The sequence below is a fragment of the Hemitrygon akajei genome, unplaced genomic scaffold (assembly GCF_048418815.1).
Source record: "Hemitrygon akajei unplaced genomic scaffold, sHemAka1.3 Scf000041, whole genome shotgun sequence".
Lineage (NCBI taxonomy): Eukaryota > Metazoa > Chordata > Chondrichthyes > Myliobatiformes > Dasyatidae > Hemitrygon > Hemitrygon akajei.
The window spans coordinates 3,068,344-3,094,915 of record NW_027331927.1 but is presented as its reverse complement, the minus strand read 5'-3'; the positions used below and the strand labels follow the sequence as shown (position 1 = coordinate 3,094,915).

Sequence of the window (26,572 nt, the reverse complement as noted above, 5' to 3'; positions counted from 1 at the left end):
CCTCACTCCCCGCATCAAGAAGAACAGCATCCCTATCATCAACCCCAAAAAAACACTCCTACCCCGCACAACTGCGGAGGAGCCGGTGTCACCAGTGTAGAGGCGGCCGCATCGGGAGCAGCGGACATAACAGGCGACCCCGGAAGATTCACAGGTGAAGTGTCGCCTCACCTGGAAGGATGTTTGGACAACGGAGAGAGTTCGGCCGTCTGGCCCTTTCACTGTGACACCCCGAACTCCACATCAAATCCGTCCAAACGAATCTGGGTGAACTTTAATGACCAATAAATGTAATTCCTCTCAGCGATCAGTTGTCTGAGTGATTCCCTGACTCTGAGAGGAAGGGGCATCTGTGGTCCACACGGTCAGGGCGTTGAGTTCACCAGGAGACAAAGACTGCGGGGACGGGAGGTTTTCTGTTGACTAATACACTGTGTGTGGACCCCGCTGGCAATTCTGGTGTTGTGACCCGAATCGAGACAAACACCACGCTGCCCACTCCACCAACAACACGGCACAGCCGGACACATAACAGGGGACTTTACATCCCACAACACTGGATTCACTGATGAAACCCATGATTAATGTTGTTGTCCATTAAGGTGCTTTTCAATGCCAGCCTCTCCCACAGGTAACGTCACACAGCTTCCCCCCCCCCCCCCACGCGCCTGACGTCACACACGGGCTCCCCACACCGGGATCTGCCCTCACGTGCGCGGTGTCTTACGTCACCCACGAGCTGCTGTGCTCGAGCTTTATCGGTTGAACGGCTGGTGTATCGCTGAGAGGTAGGAGGAGACCGCTCGGCCCATCGGTTTGATGCCGGTTCCCCTGGGAGGGAGGGAGAGGGGGGATTTTATTGAAAGGATGAAGATGGTGAGAGAGGGGGCGGACAGGATGTTTGTCCCGGTGGGGACAGGAGGGGCTCATCTGTGGAAATGTCTGAGCCCACGGTGGTGCCGAGCAGAGGGATTCACCATATTGGGGGCAAACACCGGCAGACTGTTGCCCTGCAAGCGGGGCCAATGGTCCGGACAAAGTGACAATTATTTGGGCTTTGTTGAGATTGTACCTGGAATATGGTGTAAAATCCCGCTCCCCATACTAACACGGGTTATAGAGACCAAAGAACAAACTGCCGGAGGAACTCAGTGGGTCGGGCAGCATCTGTGGAGGGAACTGGACCGTCAACATTTCGGGCCGAGACCCTCCCTCTGGACTGAGAGTGGATGGGAAATAGTCAGAGAAAAGAGGTGGGGGGGTGGGGATGGGGCAAGAGCTGGGGAGAGAGAGGTGGATCCAGGTGAGCGGGAGGTGGGAAGGTGGTAAAAAACGTTTTTTTAGAGGGGAGGTGTTATGATACCAGCCCCCTCCTTCCTGAGAATCGCCAGATCGCTATTAATTCGGGCCTTGGACTCAGGAAATGAGAGACAATGCAGCGGATTTTGACCATTGTTCTTAGAGACACCTGTGGGGATAGCGACTCTATACTACGTGCCAGCTATCATGGCTACATGGGCACCCTCGGGCAATGTGAGGTGGGGATTGTATCACCCTACCTTGATTGACATCTACAACTCTGCAAGTCAAGATAAAAAGGGGACTGCAGGAGGCAGTACCCCAGCGACACACCAGAAGGAGACACCATCGCTCATCGCTCCCGTGATGACGGGAAACTATTCAGAAGCCACGTGTCATTCGTCTCCCCTAGCCTAGGGAGCGAGTGGCTGATAACACCGAAAAGGACTTCGAACTGACAACGGGGAACCCACGTTCCCGATTCAACGATTTGAGTCCAAAAGGCTGGCAAGTTTTTTTCTCACCAAAAATTCTTTCTCTCTCCAACACGTGAAACCCAGCGGTCCCGAAAAGGCTAAAAGCCTGCATGAACTCCAGAGACTTTGATATTTCCATCGGACAATATTTTTACACCTAGACAAACGATAGAGCTACTTCTTATTGGTGATTATTACTATACCCGCGCTTTAGATTGAGTAGTGACGACGTATATTATCTGAATGTTTGTATTAACCTTACTCTTGTTCCCCTTTTTAAATAAAAACGTTTAAAAATAGTACCATCAGACTTCAGCGGACCTCTCTATCTTTGCTGGTAAGTGACCCAGTTATGGGGTTCATAACAACGTTGGGCCTCGTCTCGAGATTTTGATACCAAATAGAAGGGCCAGTGAATCGGGCTTAAGTCCAAACGTGGATCTGGTACGCGGGTAGCCAGACGGGAAACCAGCAAAGATGGATGTGGAGGAATTTATGAAAGACCCAACTCTGGGGGCGCTAGAGACGGCCACCAAATCAGACTTGGTAAATTTGGCGAAGGGGTTAAGCCTCACAGAGGTGAGTTCGTCCATGAAAAAGCGGGAAGTGCGAAGGGTCATAACTCAGTATTACATTGGGAAGAAGGTGTTTACAGCTGAGGATTTGGAAAATATCCCTGAAAAGCTACCAGCGAGTGGGACGGATCAGTTAGAGTTGGAGAAATTAAAGTTGGAACATGAATTTAAAGTAAAGTAGATAGAAGCAGCTGAGAAGGAGAAAGAACGGGCTGAGAGAGAGAAAGAAAGGGAGCAGGCATTCCAACTAAAGGAGTTAGAGGTGAAACGGTATCATGAGCTCCAGCTAAAGGGGCTGGAAGCAGCTGAAAAAGAGAAACAGAGGAAACATGACTGGGAGATGGAGAAATTAAGGCAAGAGCAAAGAAATCAAGGGTTAGACCGAGAGGAGCGGTTTAATGTTAGTCGGGAGTTAAGGTTAGTACCTCCGTTCGAGGAGACGGATGTTGATAGTTATTTCTTGCTTTTTGAAAAGGTGGCAGTGAATCAGAAGTGGCCCAAAGAGCAGTGGGTGGCGTTGTTACAAAGTGTGTTAAAAGGGAAGGCACAACGAGCATATGCGGCGTTGTCCATGGAGGAGGGGGAAGCGGAGAATTATGCCAAAGTAAAGGAGGCCATTCTCCGGAGTTACGAGCTAGTACCTGAAGCGTATAGACAAAGCTTCAGAAATTTACGAAAAGGGTGGAATCAGACGTATATCGAGTTTGCCCATGAGAAGGGTGTGCTCTTGGACAGTTGGTGCACCGCAGAAACGGTGGGCGAGGATCATGGGCGTCTCAGGGAGTTATTTTTGATTGAGGAATTTAAAGGGTGTGTTCCGGAGGAGATCCGGATGTATTTGAATGAGAAGCCGAATAAGTCCATCTCAGAAATTGCTAGGTTCGCAGATGAATATGCCCTAACCCACAGGACAAAGTTTTCCTCGCCAAGAAGTTACCCGAGAGACCGTGGGAATGATCGAGAAAGTCCGCCGGCTGAGGCAGAGGTCCCGCCGGGAGCTAGTGGTAAGGTTGAGGGGGAAAGGCCAGGCGGCCAGAGATTTCCGGGCTTGACCTGTTTTAATTGTGGAAAGGGAGGACATATTGCATCTAGGTGCTTTGCTCCGAGGAAGGAGCCAGAAACAGGGAAAGCAGCGGTCCCTATCGGGTGTGCAGTGGTAATCAGAAAATCGGCAAGAGGGTACCAGGTAGACAGAGTGCGGAAGGGGTCTGAGATTTATCTGTCACACGGAACCGTGTCTTTGAGGGAGGGGGACCCACCAATTCCCGTACGGATTTGGAGAGACACGGGGGCGGAGCTATCATTGATTAGCAGAAAAGTGTTAAAATTCGGACCTCAGACGGGAGAGGTAACCCTGAGAGGAATAGGAAAAAGGATAGAAATGATGTCCTTACATAAGGTCATTATGGATTGTGAGCTGGTGTATGGATCAGTTGAAATAGGGGTGCCATCAGAATTCCCGAGAACCGACGTGGACGTCCTTCTTGGGAACGATTTAGCAGGGGGTAAGGTTTGGTCAGCCATGACTATGACCCGCCGACCGGTGCGTGTTGAGGCCCCGCCCCTAACGTCCAAAAGCTATCCCGCATGCGCGGTCACTCGCAGCCTGTCGAGAGCGGCAGCTGAGAATGAGAGCAATTTACATTTAGCCAGTTTTGATTTGGCCGAGACGTCTTTACCGACCCTGTGCCACGAGGGTTTAGAGGGTGGTAAAACGAGGAGTTGCAAAGTGAAAGGGGGTAAGGGAGAGGAGGTAGATCTTCCCTTAGCGAAGAGGAAGGTCCTAGAGGTAGGAAATACAGATGAGAAACAGATAAAGCTGTTAAAAGGTCCAGAGTTGGACATGGATGATCTGTCTGGTGTGGCAGACCTGTTTGACGAAGTTGAGAGTTCTAAAGGTGTTCCCGATAATGAGATGAGGGCAGTCCTAGATGAAAAGGATGCCATTACCTTGGAAAGGTCTACTGGGTTGGCAGATGAGGTTGATTCAGCCCGCGGGGCTGAGTTTACTCTGGAAGGGAGTTGCCCAGAGAGTAGCTGGGAGGAGCAAGGGAATGTGGAATTTGAAAAAGGTACGGGTATTGAAAGCCTGGAAGAGGTCAATGTCCCGTTTGAGTGTGTCCAAGACAGGGATGCACATGGTCCTGAACCTAGTCACGGAGCTCAGAAAAGGTCTGAGGTATCTGATTCAGCTGAACGAGACGGCCGTCCTTTTGGGTCAGATAGACTGGGTTCAGTGAAGACAGGGTTAACCCTGGTAATTGTGGGAAGTAAAGGTTCCCAGGTGTTTGTACTCGAAGGGGTGGTGAAACTTAAGGCGGAACTCGAACATGGGGGAATAAATATTATTATTGAAGGGAATGGAATGTTTGTAGTTCCCAAACCGAATGAAGAAAATTTAAACCCTGCAGATCACTTACAGAGTAAGCCGGGAGCTGCCGGGGCCCCACACACTATTGTTATTCAAGGGTATGGTGTGAAACCGCAGAATTTGAGATGCTGTTTGAACAAAGAGGGATCGCTTGCAGATCTTAAATTGAAAACTAATAGCATGACGGTTCCTGACGAGAAAGCTAACGAATTGGGTGGAAATGACGTAAGTCTGGGACATGGTGTCGATAACATAACTCCTATGAACGAGGTGGGCGGGAGTTTACCTCGCCAAACTAATCGAGTTCCTCCCGTAGGAACTCACCGGAAAAAAGGTGATGGTTAATGGGGGCGCCATTTTTAAATAGAAAAACTGGCTGTACGGGATTTTGACAAAGCATGTGAATAACAAAGACAACCCCCTTGGAACCTGCCTGTTAAGTTGAAATCTGATTCTACCAGCCTTTAGTCAGGTACAAGAGGGGAAAAATATTAAAGGAAGTGCCACTGTAATCGTTACCTGTTTAGATGCTGAATTAAATGTATAACTGTATAGCTCTGTAGTGAAAAGTAAAGCTTGTGTATTGTGTTAGATTCTAAAATCCTGTAAGACTCTGTACGAATTCGTTTTTAACCGCTGTTAAAAAATGTTTTTTTAAGAGGGGAGGTGTTATGATACCAGCCCCCTCCTTCCTGAGAATCGCCAGATCGCTATTAATTCGGGCCTTGGACTCAGGAAATGAGAGACAATGCAACGGATTTTGACCATTGTTCTTAGAGACACCTGTGTGGATAGAGACTCTATACTACGTGCCAGCTATCATGGCTACATGGACACCCTCGGGCAATGTGGGGTGGGGATTGTATCACCCCACCTTGATTGACATCTACAACTCTGCAAGTCAAGATAAAAAGGGGACTGCAGGAGGCAGTACCCTAGTGACGCACCAGAAGGAGACACCATCGCGCATCGCTCCCGTGATGATGGGAAGCGATTCGGAAGCCACGTGTGGTTCGTTTCCCCTAGCCTGGGGAGCGAGTGGCTGATAACACCGAAAAGGACTTCAAACTGACAACGGGGAACCCACGTTCCCGATTCAACGATTTGAGTCCAAAAGGCTGGCAAGTTTATTTTCTCACCAAAAATTCTTTCTCTCTCCAACACGTGAAACCCATCGGTCCCGAAAAGGCTAAAAGCCTGCATGAACTCCAGAGACTTTGATATTTCCATCGGACAATATTTTTACCCCTAGACAAACGATAGAGCTACTTCTTATTGTTGCTTATTACTATACCCGCACTTTAGATTGAGTAGTGACGACGTATATTATCTGAATGTTTGTATTAACCTTACTCTTGTGCCCCTTTTTAAATAAAAACGTTTAAAAATAGTACCATCAGATTTCAGCGGACCTCTCTATCTTTGCTGGTAAGTGACCCAGTTATGGGGTTCATAACAGTGGAAATAGTGACAGGGGTGGGAGGTGAGTGGTTGGGGCAACACGGGGCTGCAGAAGATGGAAATTAATTCCATAGAGGATTAACAAAGAGGTTTGAGAGTATTTGTTATAAAGTGCGCAATGAAGATTCACCAGACTGATCCCTGGAGTGGTGGGGTCATCATATGAATAAAGATCAAATGCAATAACCCTTTCATTTAGATAATCGAGGTCTGAGAGGAGAACACATTGAAATACACGACATCATTATCGGTTGAACCAGGGATCCCAGTCTCTGAAAAAGGGGGTGGACTGTCCGGGACTGAGATGAGGGGAAATGTCTCCACTCCGATGGTGGTGAATTTCTGTAAATCCCCACCACAGAGGGCGGTGAAGACTCAGTGATCGTCCTCACATAAAACAGAGGCCGGCAGATGTGTGGAGACCGAAGGGAACGAGGAAATGCGGATCGGGCAAAAACATGTGTCTGAGATGGGAGAGCAGCCGCCATCTTGTTGATCGTTAGAGGGGCTGAATGGCCTCCTGCTGCTGTTTCTCACTTGATATTTCAATGTTCCTGTCCAGTGAGGCCGGAGGAATGTGAATAGAAATTGGTGTTTATAAACATAGACTGATTTCCATCAAACCTGCACAATTCTGGTTTGGATCTAAAATGTTTGTCGGACCGGCATGGGATTCAAACCCGTAACTGTGACCCAGGGAGGTGGAGGGATGGGACGGGGATATACGGAGGGAAAAATTAAACATGTACCCGGTGTAAATATGGAATAATATGGGAAATGCGGTGGGGAGGTCGGGCAGCGTGTGAGGGGCAAGGAGTGGAGTCACCGGGTCACGTGGGAGACCCTCCAGCCGTCACGTGATCCCGTTTTACCGCGGATCCGCAGTATCTGCAGCACACACAAAATGCCGGTGGAACACAACAGGCCAGGCAGCATCAAAAGGAGAAGCACTGTCGACATTTCGGGCCCAGACCCTTCGTCAGGACTAACTGAAAGGAAGAGATACTAAGAGATTTGAAAGCAGTGGGGGGAGGGGGAAATGCGAAATGATAGGAGAAGACCGGAGGGGGTGGGATGAAGCTAAGGGCTGTAAAGGTGATTGGCAACAGGGATACAGAGCTGGAGAAGGGAAAGGATCATGGGACGGGAGGCCTCGGGAGAAAGAAAGGGGGGAGCACCAGAGGGAGATGGAGAACAGGCAGAGTGATGGGCAGAGAGACAAAACAAACAACTACATATGTCAGGGATGGGGCAAGAAGGGGAGGAGGGGCATTAACAGAAGTTAGAGAAGTCAATGTTCATGCCATCAGGTTGGAGGCTACCCAGCCGGTATTTAAGGTGTTGTTCCTCCAACCTGAGTTTGGATTCATCTTGACAGTCGAGGAGGCCATGGACAGACATATCAGAATGGGAATGGCACGTGGAATTAAAATGTGTGGCCACTGGGAGATCCTGCTTTTTCTGGCAGACGGAGCGTAGGTGTTCAGTGAAATGGTCTCCCAGTCTGCGTCGGGTCTCACCGATATATATAAGGCCACACCGGGAGCACCGGACGCAGTATACCACACCAGCCGACTCACAGGTGAAGTGTCACCTCACCTGGAAGGACTGTCTGGGGCCCTGAATGGTGGTGAGGGAGGAAGTTTAAGGGCAGGTGTAGCACTTCAGATTCAGTTTATTGTCATTTAGAAACCACAAATGCAATGCAGTTTAAAAATGAGACAACTTTCCCCCAGAATTATATCACAAAAACACATGACAAAACAGACTACACCAGAAAATCCACGTAACGTTTGACAATCCCCAGTCCAGAGTCCAGAGAGGCTGCTGCGTATTAATATCACGCTACCATCTTAGTGCATTCCCCAGAAAGGAGCTCCAAATCCACCAGACAAAAACAAGAGAAAATCTAAAGCTACAAGACCTGCACAAAACCACATAGTTACAACAGTGCAAACAACAGCATAATTGATTAAAAAAACAGACTATGGGCACAGTAAAAATAGTCCAAGATGTTAAAAGACTGTAAGTTCAAAAGAAATTACCACAGTTTCCACGAGTCCCCAAGGTCCCGACAGACTCGCCATCCCACGCCGGCGGCAGAAGGGAATACCCCCGCTATGGACTTCCAAGGCGCCGCCCGACTCAGCCTCACAGACGCAGCACACAATGGAAACTCCGTCGAAACCAGCCTCGCAGACGCAGCACACAATGGAAGCTCCGTCGAAACCAGCCTCGCAGACGCAGCACACACCGAATGCGACCTGAGTCCGTCGAGCCTCTGACCATTCCCTCCGGCACAGCTTCTCCGAGCACCATCCTCTGCCGAGCGTATTAAGACGGCCCCGCCAAGGGCCATCGGCAACGCGACCCCGAGGACTGGGGGCCTGTTCTTCCCAGCAGAGTCCCGGACCTCACAGCAGCAGCAGCAACGAAGAAGGTCTTCCTGGAATTTCCCGATGTTTCTCCGTGCTTCCACGTCCGTTTTCAATCGATTATCATTGCGCACGGCACCCCACTTCACAAATAACACATAATCAGCTCCGGAGTGGCCGCTGCAAGCTGCGTCGCGCCGCCATCTTGGATCTTTCCAAGTTGTTCCGCTTGCAAGGATAAGTGCAAGGAGGGAGATCGGTGGGAAGGGATCGGGGGGGGGGAATGAATGGACAAGGGAGTCACGTAGGGAGCGATCCTTGCGGAAAGCAGAAGGGGGTGGAGGAAAAGATGTGCTTGGTAGTGGGATCCCGTTGGAGGTGGCGGAAGTTACGTAGGATTATACGTTGGACCTGGAGGCTGGTGGGGTGTTAGGTGAGGACAAGGGGAACCCTATCCCGAGTGGGGTGGCGGGCGGATGGGGTGAGGGCATGGGAGTTGGAAATGGGAGAGATGCGTTTGAGAGCAGAGGTGATGGTGGACGAAGGGAAGCCCGTTTGTTTCAAAAAGGAAAACATCTCCTTCGTCCTGGAATGAAAAGCCTCATCCTGAGAGCAGATGCGACGGAGACGGAGGAATTGTGAGAAGGGGATAGCATTTTTGCAAGAGACAGGGTGGGAAGAGGAATAGTCCAGGTAGTTGTGAGAGTCTGTAGGCTTATAGTAGATATCAGTAGATAGGCCGTCTCCAAAGATGGAGATAGAAAGATCAAGACAGGGGAGGGAGGAGTTGGAAATGGACCAGGTAAATTTGAAGGCAGGGTGAAAGTTGGAGGCAAAGTTAATGAATTCAACGAGCTCAGCATGTGTGCAGGAGGCAGCGCCAATGCAGTCGCCGATGTAGCGAAGGAAAAGAAGGGGACGGATACCCGTATAGGCTTGGAACATGGACCGTTCCACAAAGCCAACAAAAAGTCAGGCATAACTGGGACCCATGCGGGTGCCCATGGCTACACCCTTGGTTTGGAAGAAATGGGAGGATCCAAAGGAAAAATGATTGAGAGTAAGAACTAATTCCGCTGGACGGAGGAGAGTGGTGGTAGAGGGGAATTGGTTAGGTCTGGAATCAAAAAAGAAGCGGAGAGCTTTGAGACCTTCCTGGTGGGGGATGGAGGTATATAGGGACGTCCCGTCCATGGAGAAAATAAGGCGGTGGGGGCGAGGGAACTTAAAATCATTGAAAAAATTCAAAGCGTGAGAAGTGTCACTAACATAGGTGGGAAGGGATTGAACAAGGGGGGATAAGACAGCGTCAAGGTATGCAGAAATGAGTTCGGTGGGGTAGGAGCGAGCTGAGACAATGGGTCTACCTGGACAGGCAGGTTTGTGGATCTACAGCTTCGTTCCGAGGCCCCGCCCACTTTCCTGGTGACGGGCTGGCGACATCGCGCATGCTCAGTACGGGAAGGGCGGTGTTGTTTTTCGTTTTTTGTTGAAGGGGGTCAGCGGTGGCATCGGGATCGGGATCGGGAGGGGGTCCTCGGCCTCGCCCGCAGGGGCGGGGAGCCGGGGACGGATTATTCTCTGCGGGGCGACACCAACAATTTCCTTTCGGTGCGTATTGAAACAGGTCCGGAGCGGGGAGGTCCCGAATTCAAACAAGAGAACTGGAGAATAAAAGGTGGGGGTGGGGAGGGAGAGAGAAACACAAGGTGGTCGGTGAAACCTGAAGGGGGAGGGGATGAACTTTCCCGAACTGGCGGCCTCTCCTCGCTTCCTTCACAGAATCTGCCGGGATCGGTCCGGGTTGTGAGACTTTCACACCGAACCGTCTGTTGTTCTGGCCCTGTTAGCAGGATGACGTAAACATATTTCCATATTGTTACTGACAGAGATTTTATATAATTGCTGTTCCGTGTGTTATCTGAATGTACTTGCCTGTGATGCTGCCACAAGTCAGTGTTTCTCTGTACCTGTACCTTCCCGTACTTGTGGACTTGGGAATAAATTCAAGAGGACCTGAGAGAACTCAGTGAGATAAACTTAATTCGTGATGATTATGTTGCCTGATTTACTGAGGCTGCGGGAAGTATAGAGCGAGTCCATGGGGAGGCTGGTTTCCATGATGTGTTCAGCTGTGTTCAGTTCTCTGCTGTTTTTGGAAGCTAACAGAAGAGAGCAGCTGTACGAAGGTGTGAGGTATCCGGATGGGATACGTGTTATGATGTGTTGATGAAATTTGGTGAGGGGCAAGAGTAGATGCCAAAGTTCTTATTTGATCTAGTGTTGTCATTTTAGAATCATTTCTACAGTAGTGTGTACTATTAATTCAGTAGCTGTGTTTTGCTGGAGGACCATCAGGGATTGTTCTTGATCCCTTCTGCCACCTGATTCTATCTGCTCATTCCCTGCCCATCCTGTTCAGTCTTGCCCAGACTGTATCCCATCAGCTCAATGATATCTATCAGCAAACTTTCCTCTAATCTTTGTCTTCATTGCGAAGTAGAAGATAGCGGGGTCAAGGGATATGGGGAGAGGGCAGGAATGGGGTACTGATTGTGTATGATCAGCCATGATCACAGTCAATGGTGGTGCTGGCTAGAACGGCCGAATGGCCTACTCCTGCACCTACTGCCTATTGTCATTCACGTTTTACCTCACTGTTTTCCAGGAATTGTGTATTTTTTTGGTTAATTGCGGTTACATTGGTACAGCACGTGGCAGGGTAAACACCGTTTTAGTTCCACTGTTACAAAATATTGCAGTGTTAATCTTTGTCATAATAATCTCAATATATTATGCTATGAGCTCCAGTGTTTCCTTTTCCGTTTATTTTTGGTGAGTCACTTCCTCCGTTTCCAGGGTAACAGCCAGCCAAAGCTGCAAGAAGAGATGCACATTTTATTGCTCTGTGTTCACCACCTCTCAGGGTAGAGACAGTGGCCTCGGGAGCAAATGTAACAGAATGATAGTGGGAGGAAAGGGTGCTGTGAGTATTGACTGTATGGGATGTGTTACACCAGGGTCAGAAGGAACTGAAAACTGAAAAATTGGTGGAGTGGGGTGGCATTAACTCAAATCTGTTGAACAGCTTGGGGTGCCCCAAACGTTTTGCAACCAGTTAATATCTGTGCATTCAAGTAGACGAAAAAAAAAACTAATTTTGCAGGAAATGTAAAGTAAGTAGAAAATACTGGAATTGCTCAGCTGATCGGGCAGGATCTTGGACAGTCCCGTTTCTGAAATTGGGTCTTCCACCATTTCTCCTTTCACAGAAGTGTCCTGATGTACTGAGTTCCCAGTGTTTTCTATTTTGTGATTTTTCTTTAAAAGCACTTTGTTCCTGCTACACTGTGAGAAACATGACAGCCAATTGTGCAGGGTGAGATCCCTCACAGCAATGATATAGTGATCAAACGTGCTCAGTTTAGCTGCTGGAGTCAAGCTGAAGTGTATCCGCATCCTCTCACAATCTACAGACTGGGGAACCAGCCTGAGCACCGGCCCCGGCAGAGGGTCATTAGTTTCTGGTTCCTCCTTAGTTTGTGAATAGGAAATGGCAGGAACACCATGGGAAATCGCTGATTCCAAAGTGTCCTAGAAGAGTCTGTGTGTGGGTTATAATATTGGGATGGAGTCTCTGAGTATATAGAACTGACAGTGTACACGCTTCAGTCCAGATAGGTAACTCTACAAACTCCAAAACGTCCAAGAGGAGTCTGTATGTGGGTTATAATACTGGTCTGGTGATTCTGAGGATATGGAACTTGCAGTATACTGGTTGGTAATTCTGCAGCTGGGATCAGAACTTCCTGAGTCTGCAGTGAAGCTGAAGTCTCGGGTGGTTAGACGTTGGTTATGGGGAAATCACCAACTACACCACCCAGAGGGACATCATACCTCTCAAGTATTCTGGAAATGTTTGAAGAGGTAACTATGGGGATAGGTGAAGTTGGGCAGTGATGTTGTTCATCTGAACTTTGGTAAAGTCTGTAACAAGATTCCACATGGCAGCTGATCTGTAATATTAGGTGACATGGGATTCATGGGGAACTGAAGAGGTAGATTCAGACCGGGCTCGATGACAGGAAGCAGAGGGTGATGGTTGAAGTTGGATCTAGCGAGTGGAGCCCTGTGATGATCGGAATGTGTGTGTCACGTTGAGACCTTTGTAATTCATTATTCATGCCATTAGTTTGGATATGAATGTACGTAGCATGGTTAGCAAGTTTGACACGATATTCGGGAGTCTGTTTTATATTGCGACAGGTTACTTTGAATTTCAAAGGGACCATGGGTCTGTTATGGAGATGGGCTGAGGAATGACAAATGGTTTTCCATGTGGGCAAGTGAAAGATGGTGCATTTTGGACAGTCAGACCAGGGTGGGACTGGTATAGTGAATGGGAGGGCATGGAGTGCTGTGGAACGGAGTGACCTGGGAGTACAAGTGTACCGTGGACTGAAAGTGGACATGCAGGTATAAAGGCTGGAAATGAAGTCTTTAATCATTCTGGCCTTCACATTTTGGATTGTGGGCAATATATTGTAGTCATGTAAACAGTTGGTATGGCTGCACAGAGTATTATGTATAGTTGTGTTCACGCTATTGTAGGAAAGATATTATCAATCTAGAGACGTTGCAGAAGAGATTGCTGAAGATGCTGCCTGGACTAGAGGGCCCAGTTATAGAGAGAGGTTGGCCAAGCTGGATCTTCATTCCAGAGGAGAATGGAGGTGACATTGTAGGAGTTTATAAAGTCAAGAGGGAGGTTAGATAATGTGGTTGGTCGTGGTATTTTCCCCAGGGTTCAAGATTCAAGATTGTTTAATATCATTCCAGTACACAGGTGTATAGGAGAACAAAATAATTGTTACTCTGGGTCTGAAGCAGGACAGGAAAAAAAAAACAAAATGATAGAGAGCATAATAATAAAAAAACACAATACATACAGTACGATTGCTTTAAAAAAACATTGATTGTATATCCATAAAGTGATGTTAGGCACAGCAGTGTCTGGGCATATGGAAACTGATATTGATTGTCTGCCCATAAAGTGATGTTAGGCACAGGAGTGTCTGGACATATGTTGATTGATAGGGAATGTTAAATTAGTGGTGAGGGTATGGAGGGGTGGTTTGGTGAGAGTGAAGGTGTTGATCAGGTTTATTGTTTAGGGAAATAACTGTTTTGAGGCTGATTATCCTGGGGTGGATGTTATGTAGCCTCTTCCCTGATGGGCTGATGTGAGTGGGACGAACAGTCCCTGACCAGGGTGTGTGGGACCCTTGATGGTACTCTTCTAGCAGCTTTATGTGGATACGTGCTTGATGACAGGTAGGCCTTGTTCGGGTGTTTGGATTTGCAACTGTGTGTGAGCAGAGTGTCGAGCAGTGGTCTCAGGACAAGGCTGAGGGTATCACAGGTTGACGATGATGGGAAGGGAGGACCAGTTGTGCACCCTGACAGTCTGTCGCAGTTGGTTAGAAAGTCCACCACCCAGTTGCATTGTGGTGTGTTTAGACAGAGGCGTGGATGTCATAAGGAGACATGAGACTGGACCCAAATGCAGGATGCAGGCACTGAAGTACTCGGGACAGGACGGGAACAACTAAACGATAGACAAGATGTGGAGACTGTGGCGTGCGTGAGGGATGTGGCGTTCAAAGTGATTCTGGGGTTCAGGCAGGATCTTGGAGTTCTCTGGGTGGGCCGCATAGCTCCTGGGCAGGTCAAGGGGCACAACCCATCAAAGGCGAGGGATAGGAAGGGGCAGTCTTCTGGGCAGGCCACATAACTCCTGGGCAGGGCCCAGACCTCCCAGGCAGAAACACGGGGGCCTGGGGAAGTCACGGGGCACCTGGGTAGGTCGCGGGGCACAACCCATCAGAGGTGAGGGATAGGAAGGGGCAGAGCCCTCCACCGAACAATGGCAGTCCGGCCTGGCTTACCCGACGGAGGCAAGGGATAGGAAGGGAGCTTGGTCCAGGGTGACTTCCAAACTCGCAGAACTCGTCTATAATGGTGCATACTCCAAGCCAGGATGAACAGGACAACCCCCCAACTCTACTCAGTCCCAGAGCCCCTTAAATATACTGCCAGCCGATGGGCATCAGGTGCACCTCCTTGAGCCCAAACAAGCCAAGATGATCCAAAGGTGTGACTAATTGGGCTCAAGGGTGAAACGAGGGATGGTTACAAGATCCGGAGTCCGCGAACCGGATCAAGAACTGGAATGCGGGCTCTGGACGGACCATAACAGTGGGAATGTGTTCAAGGTTTGTGGGACAACAGTGTTGAATGCTGAAACGAAATCCAGAAACAACATTTTGACCTAATTGTCTCTTTGTTAGGCATGTCAGGCCAAGGGGAGTGACAGATGCAACGTCATCTGCCACTTAGCAATTCAGTCGGTAAGCATACTGGTGAGTGCCCAGTGAACCAGGATTGGAATTTTTGATCTGTGCCATTATCAGCCGTTCAAAGCACTTAATGCTGATTGGCAACAGCTCCACTGGGCAGTAGGTGCTTTGTTCTGAATGTGTAGAGTTCTGTGGTACAGGGATGATGGTGGATGATTCAAAGCACGTGGGAACAGCAGCCTGGATGAGTGAAGTGTTGACAATGGCTGTGAAGACAACAACGTGCATATGTACACTCTTTCTGCGAGCTCAGCCTGGATGCTTTCTGGCCAGAGTCCTCATTAACTTTGCTGTTACCGACATTGGATGCTCAGCTCTGAGGAAAGTAGCTTTCCTGGCTGGCTTGTGTTGCATGCTTCGAAGCATTGTTTGGAGTGCCAGGGAGGGGAGTGTCATTGGTACAGTCAAGCCCTGTGTAGTCTGTAAATCCTTGATGCCTGGCCACATCCACCAGTGTGCGTTTCCCAGGGTTAGGGAGTCCAAACCGAAAAGCACAGATACAATAGAGCGGCGAGATCGGAGAGACCTGAGAGGTAATCTCAATACACAGAGACAGGGAGTATCTGGAATGAGCTGTTCAGTGTTTGCATCGTTGGTTATCTACCTTGGGGTCAGTACCCTCACCGTGTTTGGAAATTCCCACTCACTGTCGCCTGTCTGTGAGCAGCTGGAAAATAAAGAAAGACTCAAGACGCTGGAGACCTGAAATCAACTCAGAAAATGTTGAAAGCCATTTTGACACAGGGTGTTGGGGCTGAACAATCACCTTTCCACAGGTGATCTTCATCTGTTGAGTGTTCATTTCGTTTGCAGCTTTTTAGTACATCGCCTTGGAAGGAGTTCAGTCTCTTGGGAAGCAAAGTTGTGTGGAACTGGGAAATCTGGTTGAAAACTATCAGATGGAATCTCTTGTTACACCAGCCTATGTGAAATGTGGGAAAGATGTGCAAGACTCTCGGTGTGGGCTGTGACCTTGTGAGGTTGGATCCTGGGACACCACTCACTTTTTCTAACCAGATAAAAATGAATGCAGTGGTAAAGTTACCTGGGTTTATGAGATTATCAGTTAGTATTTCTGTTCTGTGCTCAGGTGTTTGGTTCTGAAGTTTTTTTGGAAGCAAAGCAGAGAATGACTTCCCATTCCATCCCTCACAGGGTGAGGCTGTGATTAAAGATTCTATTTCGTGTTTGCGCTAGTAGAAATAGACCGGGGTTTCAGAATTCAATTCACATTTGGAAATTTCCAATCATTGTCACCTGTCTATCTGCCAGTGGGAGTCAAAGAGAAACTCAAGATGCTGAAGATAGAACAGAATATGGAACAGTACATCTCGGGAACAGGCCCTTCGGCCACAATGGTGTGCCAAACCAGCTGAAAAGTAAACCAAACACCCCCCCCCCCCAACAAAAAACTAATCTGTCCTTCTTACACAGTGTCCATATCCTTTCAATATTCCTCACACCCTTGTGCCTATCTAAACGTGTCTTCAAAGACTCCGATGTATTGTCTTCCACCACCATAACAGACAGTTCATTCCAGGCATTCACCACTCCCTCCCTGAGTAAAACAATTTACCCTCACATTTCCTTTGCAACTATTCCCTCACACCTTCATTGCATGTCCTCTGGTATAGGACATTTCTAACCAGTGAAAAGATACTCCCTGTCTACTCTATGTCTTTCATAACCTTATAAACCTCTATTAAATCTTCCATCAGTCCCCACCGCACCAAGGAAAACAACCTAAGATCTCCAGTAAAATCTGGATAATATTTGAATCCATTCTGACGTAAGGTTAGGAAACCGTATCATTAACTTTTTTCCTCTCCCCACGGCAGTTCCTTATCTGATGAGCATTTGTAGTGATTCCAGTTTCTCTTGATTACATTCACCCTGGAACATGTTAAATTTCCTGTGAACAGAGCAGTGCACTAGCGCTTGTTTTGTGATAGAAGAGCAGGAAAGAAATCAGAGCTTTTCCCTGTAAATTATCCTGGTACCAGTTGTCCTTTTAATCCTCGACATGTTTTCACTACAATTGTTGATGACAAGGTACACAAAATAAGCTGAGGAATGATGAGCTTTATGCATGTGGAGCATTTGATGGCCCTGGGCCTGTGTTCAGTGGAGTTCAGAGGGATGGTGGTTGGGGGGGAGGGGGTGATTATTTACACCAACCGAATAACAACAAGCCTGGATACATTGGGAATGGAGAGGGTGTCTGGATTAGACAGAGAGTCTGAGATCTGAGAGTGCTGCCTCAGAATAAAGAAGCATCACTTTAAAACTGAGATGTGAGTAATTACTTTATGTAATGTTTGTTGATCTATAGAATTTGAAGCCACAGAGGGTGGTGGAGGCTGTCGTTGGGTATATTCATGTTCTGGATTGCTAAATAGGTTGAGTGTTATAGCAGGGAAGCAGGAATACCGTGTTAGAAAAAGATCTTCCATGATTGATTATGGAGCAGACTGAAATGACCGAATCACCGAATTCTACTCCTATATATTATGATTTGTATCTTATACCATGACTGAGCCCCGGTATGTGTATCCCATCACAAACAAGATAAAATCGTCAGATGCTGGAAATCCAAGAAACACACACAAAATGCTGGAGTAACTGAGAAACCCAGGCAGCATCTATGGAAGAGAGTCGAGTCGACATACAGATGCTGCCTGACCTGATGAGTTCCTCCAGCATTTTGTGTGTGTTCTTTTGTATCCCATGTCAGGTTTTGTAAAGTGTAAGGGGCAGATACAGATTACAATGTCAATTAGTTTAAATCTTTGTTCTCCTTTCCATTGTTAACCTGCTTCATTATCTCTCTGGTTAAAGTTAGAACTGTGTTTAGAGATTTATTGGAAGAAAAGCCCACGACTGGAAGTGAATCACAGCTGAAGTCAAGGGAACAACAAGTGAACCAGCCCGAGGACTGAGAGCATCAACTGGAGGGAACCCTTCTGACTCAGAGTTTCCAGTGATTCAGTCAGGAGAAAGTTTGGTGAGTCTCATTTACTCAAACACCGGTCCTTTAGACATTACAATTCTGTACACAGGAAAATAGGAAAAAGCTGGAGTGAAACTGAATAAACCTAGAAGTGCCAGTTATGCCAGTTGCAATCACTCCAGATCTGTCAGCATCAGCTGTGACAAGCTACGCACTTTCCTCGTATTAACACGTACAAACAATTCAATTCAAACGTGCCACTCCTGATGTTTCCTTGCTTGTCTGTGTTAGGTCATAATAATCTCAAAATGCGTTGAGAATTTCTTCCCTTTAAAAGTCGCCACAACTGTTTCCTGCTGTAGTGATAGCAGACATGTGGCATTACCATGATCTACAGCAACCTGTCATTGACTCCTCTGGCCATTGCAAGCTGCAATGATATACTTGCCCTCGAGTGTATCGTCGTGCAAGCCTCTGCCAAGAGCAAACCTCCTGAAGCCAAATGTCCCGGCACCACATTTCGTTCAGTCCGAACTAGCACATGCCAAACAAAAATTTACATTTATGTAGCCTGGCAACATCAAGTACTTTTCTGCCTATAAATTGTCAGAACCTATGAATCTGTGATTAAGCAGAAATAGGTTTTGCAATGTTTACATTTGACCCTGTACCAAAGGCGTGGGATATACCTGTGCTTGAGATGAATGAATGTTCTTGCAGCCAGGACTGCTGGAGCTGCTGGAATTGGTTTGCACTCAGTGATTTCAGGATGGGAAGCAGCGTGTTGGGTCAGATGATGAAGCAATTGATATTAAGATAGATGCAATGTTCAGAGAGAGTGTGGAAATATTGGCTGTGGACAGGGCATCATTTAGTGAAAAGCAGCAACAGTTTACCCTCCCTCTACCCCCCCTCACTCCCCTTATCACCCTCCCATTTTTTGGCCGGTGTTAATCATGGGAGTTGCAAACTCTTTCTACTCACTGACCAGTGGAAGTAAAGCCTTTGATTCCATTCAAAGCCCAGTTTCTTTATAAAGAGTGTGGTTGAAGTGTTGTTGAGGTGAACATAAGGGAATGCCTAATGAAAGTTTAAATCAGATCAGTAGCAGGTTTGGAGGGCCGAGTGGCCCACTTGTGCATTTAGTACGTTGATCAGAAAAGTTCTGAAAGTTTAATTAGTGTAAACCAATATAACTTCTGCATATTAATTATATTGTTAAACTAGAAAGAAACACTACATTGATTAACTATATGCATCGAGATTTGTGCATTAATGTTGTACCCCAGCCGGTTGCAGATCGACCATGACTCATTCGGTAATCTGGCCAGCGTGGTACGGGACCGAGGGACACATTCCCTGTTACCGACTCTACAGTCTCCCCATCTACCACGCGCACCAGCTCACCACCCCGCTTACTGCCCACGCGCGCCCTCTCGCGGAGCTTTGTCACCATTGCGCTCCGGGGCTGATGTTGAGATGATTTAAGCATGCTGTGCATACCCCATATCTCTCGTGAAGTGACATGAGATTTACTTGTCTCTCATTGGTGGGAGCAAATGCCAGTTTAGCATACCAACCAATGGGAATATGGGTTTCATCATTAAGGTGTTCCCTCCATAGACCCCACCATGTGTTTCCTAACCTGACTCCCGGGAAAGATCCAACAAGCTCGTTTTTTTCATGACACTCTTCCTCGCCAAGGAGTTGGCGGAGCTGCAGGGGTGATGGATTGAAGTGGGAGAACTAGCGAGGATGAAGAATGCTTCAGTATACAGTATTTGTAGCCAACACCAGTAAAGTGTTGCCCTGCAAGTGCGGTGTGGGGAGGGGAGTGATTTTGAGAGCAAGTCACGGTCTTACTATATGACACAATGGGCTGGAGGGACCCAGCGGCTGCCTTTTGTTTGAGGTGTCTGGGTTTAACGAACAGAGTAAGCAGACCCACCTCGGGCCAGCAGGCTGTCCCACTGGGTGTTGTGGGGACAGACACTTGGAGTATGGTTGCTCTGACTGAATTAGCGATTTATCTGAGGGACAAAATGCGACATTTATAAGTGTGTTATTGACAGAAAGCTATATTCCTCACATTCCTTCTTCATCTTTCCTGCCTATCCCCTCCCTGTTTCCCCTCCCCGCCCCTTGATCTTTCACATTACTGTTTTTTTCAGCTGGCCGCCTACCAGCCTTCTTCCCACTCTCCCTCCACCTTCTTTAGAGGGCGCTTAAACCCTCTCTCTTCAGTCCTGACGTAGGATCTCGGCCCGAAACATTGACTGTTCATTTCCACGGATGCTGCCCGACCTGCTGAGTTCCTCCAGCGTGTTGAGCGAGCAGCCATCATCATGTTGATGGTTAGAGGGGCTGAATGGCCTCCTCCTGCTGGTTCTCACTTGATGTTTCAGTGCTCCTGCCCACTGAGGCCCCAGAGGAATGTGAATAGTAATTAGCATTTATAAATATAGAAGTGATTTGAATGAAGCCTGCACAGTACCTGTTTTGGTCTGAATTGTGTGTTGGACCAGAATGAGAATTGAACACATAACTCTGAGACCGGGGGATGGAGTGGGTGGAACGATGGGAATGGGGAAGATACACAGGGAATTTTAAAAATGTAGTTGGTGTAAATATGAAATAGTGTGGGAAATACAGTCAGGCAGCAGGTGACGGGCAAGGAGTAGAGTCACCGGTTCAGGTGGGAGACCCTCCACACATCACGTGATCTCATTAGTCACTCCCATTTCAAACGTAGATCTGCAGCGTCTGCGGAGTTTTGCTTCCGAGACCGCATGCTCGCTTTGATGACTATCACTTTGCAAATACTCCAGTCCCCGGATGAGAGGTGGTTTTCTTTCCATTCAGTGTTGAAGCGGATTGTCGGCGGGGAGCCGGGGGACGGGTAGCTGTCTACGCGGCAAGTACGCCAAGTTCCCAGGGGTGAGTATTGAGGCCAGTCTGGAGGGGAAAACGAGAACGATGATTTCCCATCGGTGAGGTATCCCGAGGGGGCAGACCTGATGTCGGGCAGTGAGTCCCGTTAATACCCCAAATTGAGGTCTCGTTCTGCTTCCTGGATACCTCCTGCTGGGGTTGGTCCGGATTGTCAAAATATTACACTGAATCACCTCGGATGAGCCGTTGATCTGGCTGTAGGAGGGGTTGAGGTGGTGATGCTGGGACTAAATCCATCCGTTGAGTTTGCACCTGCAGAACCTGTTTCCAGCCACCTCAGTGATACATATCTCTGATTACACCACCCTGTGTGAGATGTGCGAGGCTCTCGCTGTGGGCTGTCACCCTATGAGGTTGGATCCTGTGATACCACAAATATTTTGTAAAGTGTGAGGGATAGTTACAGATTTCTTCACTTGGGTCATTATATATGCATTCAGGATTTAATTTTCAGGTTAATGCTATGGTCTCGTTTGTATTAGTAACATACTTCATTACCTGTCTGGTTAAAGTTAGACCTGCAGTGAGAGATTTATTGGTGAAAAGCCCACAACTGAAGACAAGGGAACAGCAACAAGTGAACCAGTCCGAGGACTGAGAGCATCGACTGGCGAGAACCCTTCTGATTCGGAGTTTGGTGAGTCTCATTTACTCTAACACTGGTCCTTTAGACTTCACAAGGAAGGTAGGAAATAGCTGGAGAGGGACTGAGTAAGACTATCAATACCAGTTATGCCTCTGTCAGACCCAATGGTAATCACTCCAGATTTTCTAATTGCTGTCAGCATCCCAGCTCTGTGAAGCCACGCACATTTCCTCATATTGTTTGCCCATTTCAAACTCTTATCAGTTCTGATCTTTCCTTGCTTGTCTGTGTTACGTTATAATAATCTCAAACTACGTTGAGCATTTCTTCCCTTTATAAGTCGCTGCAAATGTTTCCTGCTGTAGGGATTGCAGAAATGTGGAATTTCCATGAACTACAGCAACATGTCATTGACTCCACTGTCTATTGCAAGCTGCAATGATACACCTGCCCTTGAGTATATCGTCGTGCAAGCCTCTGCTCAGAGCAAACCCTCTTGAAGCCAAATGTCCCAGCACCACATTTCATTCAGTCCGAACTAGCAAATGCCAACCAATAATTTACATTTACGTAGCCTGTCGTCATCAAGTACTTTTCTACGATAAAGTTGTCAGAACCTACGAATCTGTGAATAAGCAGAAATAGGTTTTGCAATGAAGTTATGTTCCCATTTGACCCTGTACCAAAGGCACGGGTTATATCTGTACTTGAGATGAACAGATGTTCTTGCCGCTAGGACTGCTGGAGGTGCCAGAATCTGTTTACTCTCGGTCATTGCGGGATGGGAACCAGAGTGTTTGGTCAGATGATAGAAGAGTATATATAAAGGTAGATGTGATGTTCAGAGAGACTGTGGAAGGATCGGTTGTGGACAGGGTGTCATGTAGTCAGTTGGAAATGTGTTTAATTTAATACAATATGTATTAAGAATAAGAGTAACATAGAACATGGTTCAGTACATGGATGGTACATGTTATCACCATTACACAGACTTGACTTACAAGGGCAGGTTTGTTGTTTGATGCTCCAGGTTTTAGTTGTTTCAGAATACATATGGAGGGAGGTGAAAGGGGGACAATTAAAATTACTAATCAGGGATAATATCACAGTGACAGAGGACATCATGGAGGGACCATCGACAGTCGGTGGGTGAAAGTCGGAAACAGGAAGGAGGCTATCATTCCGGGAGTATTATATCCGACTCCCCCAAAGCCACTAGGTTAATAAGGAGCAGGCAACTTGGTAGTGTTTGGAAAGGTGCCAATGCAACAAGGTTGTTATCATAAACAAAAAGTACACTGCAGATGCTGTGGTCAAACAGCACGTACAACAAGCTGGAGGAACTCAGCGGGTAGGGCAACATCCGTGGAAATGAGCAGTCTACGTTTCTGGCTGAGACCCTTCATAAGGACTGAAGAGGGAGGGGGCAGGGGCCCTATAAAGATGATAGGGGGAGAGGGTGGGAAGGAGAAGGCTGGTAGGTGCCAGGTGAAATAACCAATAAGAGGAAAGTTCAAGGGGTGGGGTAGGGGAATCAGCGAGGGGATAGGCAGGAAAGGTGAAGAAGGAATCTAAGGGGAAAGCACTGTGTGATAGAAGAAAGCAAAATAAGAGGAGAGGTGATAGGAAGCTGGAAGAGGAGGCAGAGTGAAACTGGAATGGAGAAGGGAGAGGGAGGGAATTACCGGAAGCTGGAGAATTCAATGTTCATGCCAAGGGGCTGGAGACTACCCAGACAATATATGAGGTGTTGCTCCTCCAACCTGAGTTTGGCCTCATCATAGCAGTAGAGGAGGACATTTCTGAATGATAGTGTGAAGCAGAGTTGAAGTGGGAGGCAACCGGGAGATCCTGTCTGTTGTTGCAGACAGAGCGAAGGTGCTTGATGAAGCGGTCCCCCAATCTGCGTCGGGTCTCGCCAATGTACAGGAGCCGCACCGGGAGCACCGGATGCAATAGGTAACCCCAACAGACTCAAAACTGAAGTGTTGCCTCACCTAGAAGGACTGTTTGGGGCCCTGAATGGTGGTAAGAGAGGAAGTGTCGGGGCAGGTGTAGCACTTACGCTGGCAGGGAAAAGTGCCCGGTGGGAGATCTGTGGGGAGGGATGTGTGGACCAGGCAGTCATGGAAGGAACGAGCCCTGCAAAAAGCAGAGAGCGGAAGAGAGGGAAAGATGTCCTTAGTGGTGGGGTCCTGTTGAAGGTGGCGGAAGTTGTGGAGGATAATATGCTGGATCCAGAGGCTGGTGGGTTGGTAGGTGAGGACAAGGGGAACACGGTCCCTGTTGCGGTGACAGGAGAATGGGGTGAGTGCTGAAGTGCGGGAAATGGAGGAGATGTGGGTGAGGGCATCATTGATGATGGCATGATACTTAAAGAAAGAGGACGTTTGAGATGTCCTGGAACGGAAAGCCTCATCCTGGGAGCAGATGCGGCGGTGACAGAGGAACTGGGAACAGGGAATAGCATTTTTACATTTGGCAGGGTAGGAAGAGGTATAATCAAGGTAGTTATGGGAGTCAGTGGGTTTACAGAAGATGTCAGTAGGCAGTCTATCTCCAGAGATGGAGACCGAGAGATTGAGAAAGGGGAGAGAAGTGTCCGAAATGGACCAAGTGAATTTGAGGGCTGGGAGAAAGTTAGAGGCAAAGTCAATGAAATTACCGAGCTCAGCATGGGTGCAGGAAGCAGCACCAATGTAGTCATCAATGTAGTGAAGGAAAAGTTGGGGAGCAGTACCAGAATAGATTTGGAGCATTTATATACCCTACTAAGGCACCCTTTTCGCCACGAGAACTATTATTATCTGATTCTGTTCTCCCTGCCCTCTCCCCATTCACACACTGTTTTCTGCACTTCCCAGTTAACGTCCTCTGTGTTTCTCAAAATCAAAACCCTACTTTGTTTTGCTCTTTTTAGTGTCAGCTATATGTTATGCAAAACTTTATCTATGTTCTTCAATATAGAGGCCTCGATAGATCTCTTTTTACTATTCCGAAAGCATTATATTTGAGACTGGCCAGATAGTGATTAGGGAGATACGGCTGTAAGATGCCCGGGGCTGGGTGCTCATTATTACAGATCACTTGAATGCTGTGAAAGACCAGCAGCTCAAATCAAAGATGCGACATCGACGTTAAGTGAGGGTTCCGAGTGTTTCAAATTTTGATATACGGCAGAAATAATGCAAAGTGGGCGCGATTGTAAATCAATGTCAGCGGGGAAATCATGCTACGAAAAGAATGAACACCAGAGAGTCTGTAAGGGATGGTTGAGATTAGGAACAGTTCTCTAACCGGGTGTTACAAATGCAAAGCAAGCGTGCGAAGAGCTGTTCAGGAAACATGAGTTCCCTTTTACCAGAACTTGCCGTTTCAAATTAATGAATGTTGTTTTCCCTTTGAGATTGTGCTCATTGTGGGTGTTTCTGAGCTGATCTCCTCAAAGTCCTGTAGAAGCAAAGACTTTGCTTCTGTTCAAAGACTCGATACATATCAAACGGTAGGAGGTGCCCGGCTACAGAAAGCAGCATGTGGCATTGCGGAATGAAAGCCATGATTTCACTGCAAGCTCAGTGGGCTAGTAGCCAATTTACTCCTGCTATGTTTACAAGAAAAGCTCTGACCACAGAGTGATTGTAAATCAATTTAAGGAGGTCGGACCGAGGCTCGCGGGTATCCATCTGGAGCCTCAATAGTTTTCTTTACTATTCAGAAAGCGTCATGTTTGAATCCGGCCAAATAGCGCTTGCAGATGACCGGGACTGGGTGCTTATTATTACAAATTGCACGATGCTGTGAAGGAACGGAAGCTCCAAGGGCAGGAGGCAGCGCAGATGTTTAGTAAGGAATCCGAATATTCTTCAATCTTGATACAGATGTAGCAGTACTGCAGAATGGGTGTGATTTGAAAATTAGACTATCGATTGTAAACATAAGAGAGCCTGGAAATCCAGAGTAACACATGCTATTTGCTGGAATAATCCAGAAGTTCAGACACCATCTATGGAAAGGAATTTCTCGACCCAAAACATCGACTGTTTGTATTTCTCCACAGATGCTGCCTGACCTGCTAATTTCCTCCGGGATTTTGTTGTTGTTACGGGAACAGTGTCGAGAATCCAAGCTAAGATCTCTCAATTGGTCAAACGTAAGTTGCATTTGAAGGTGTGCATTTCATATTGAGAGACAAGCAATTGCCAAAGCTTTCACAACTTATTGAGTCTGGCACATTGCTTCTTAATGTGTATGTTACTAACCTACGGGGAAAAGGTTTGTTTGCGTTTGCTTTTCCCTTTGAAATACTGTGAATGCTCTATGCTGCTGGATCAGGCTCCTTCAAGTGCTGCTGAGTCAGCGGGCCTCCAGCGATCTGCAGACCCGTCACGGCATGAGCTAGATCTGAAATGACAGCACAATTGTGAAACAGGACCGGCTGGGATGCTGTGCGCAGGTTTCGGAGTGTCCGGACATGGGGTTTAATACTAGAGTAATGAGGGATTAGACACCGTGTTACTTGGCACCTGTAGAGTGTGTAATGTGTGTCTTGGCTCAATGAGCTGTTTCACCATCTGTAAGTCTATCTGTATCTACCTCTTCCTCAATAATGCCTTATCCCCGCTCCTCCTGTCACATTATCATTCCCAACCACTGCCCCTGCAGGGAGGCAGGACTAGGATCATTCAGTCCCTCTCTATATGCGAGGGAGCAGAATGACTCAATCCGTGCCTGGGTGCAAACCCCCGTGTATGCCAGGCGCATGCTCCGTTCACAGGGGGAGGCCACCGAGCTGGGTTTATCTCTCATTCCCATCGACGCCGGGCTTCCTCAGGCATTAGGAAAGGCGGTAGGATCATCAGCTTAGTTAGATACTTCCAGTCCATGGACACAAAAGGGAAAGAGGCCATTATCAAGCCCCACACCTGATATCCGCCGCCATTCCTCTCAGTATGGGAATTGTCGCACTGGGGCACTGGCCAGCAGTCGGTGGTCGAGGAATTTCCAGGAGGGAAGGCGTGATATGGGATGTGGTTCGATGAGTTCATCCTTGTTCACGTCGCAGTTACTCTCAGAAGTTGCAGTGCTGGTCCCGTCCTTCTATCACAACA

At 47.7% G+C, this 26,572-nt stretch overlaps 1 long non-coding RNA gene across 2 annotated transcripts in view; it reads left to right on the top strand.

Annotated features, from left to right (window-relative positions):
* The first annotated feature begins 10,021 nt into the window (after positions 1–10,021).
* The window catches only part of LOC140720303 (uncharacterized), a 1,203,583-nt gene continuing 1,187,032 nt past the window's right edge, over positions 10,022–26,572 (top strand). Inside the window, exons 1-5 of one of the 2 annotated variants that reach the window (XR_012097158.1) lie at positions 10,022–10,168; positions 17,815–17,980; positions 20,679–20,863; positions 21,391–21,515; positions 25,522–25,614. This is a non-coding gene — a long non-coding RNA (uncharacterized lncRNA). The remainder of the gene's footprint in view (positions 10,169–17,814; positions 17,981–20,678; positions 20,864–21,390; positions 21,516–25,521; positions 25,615–26,572) is intronic. The other variant, XR_012097159.1, reaches the window with a different exon arrangement.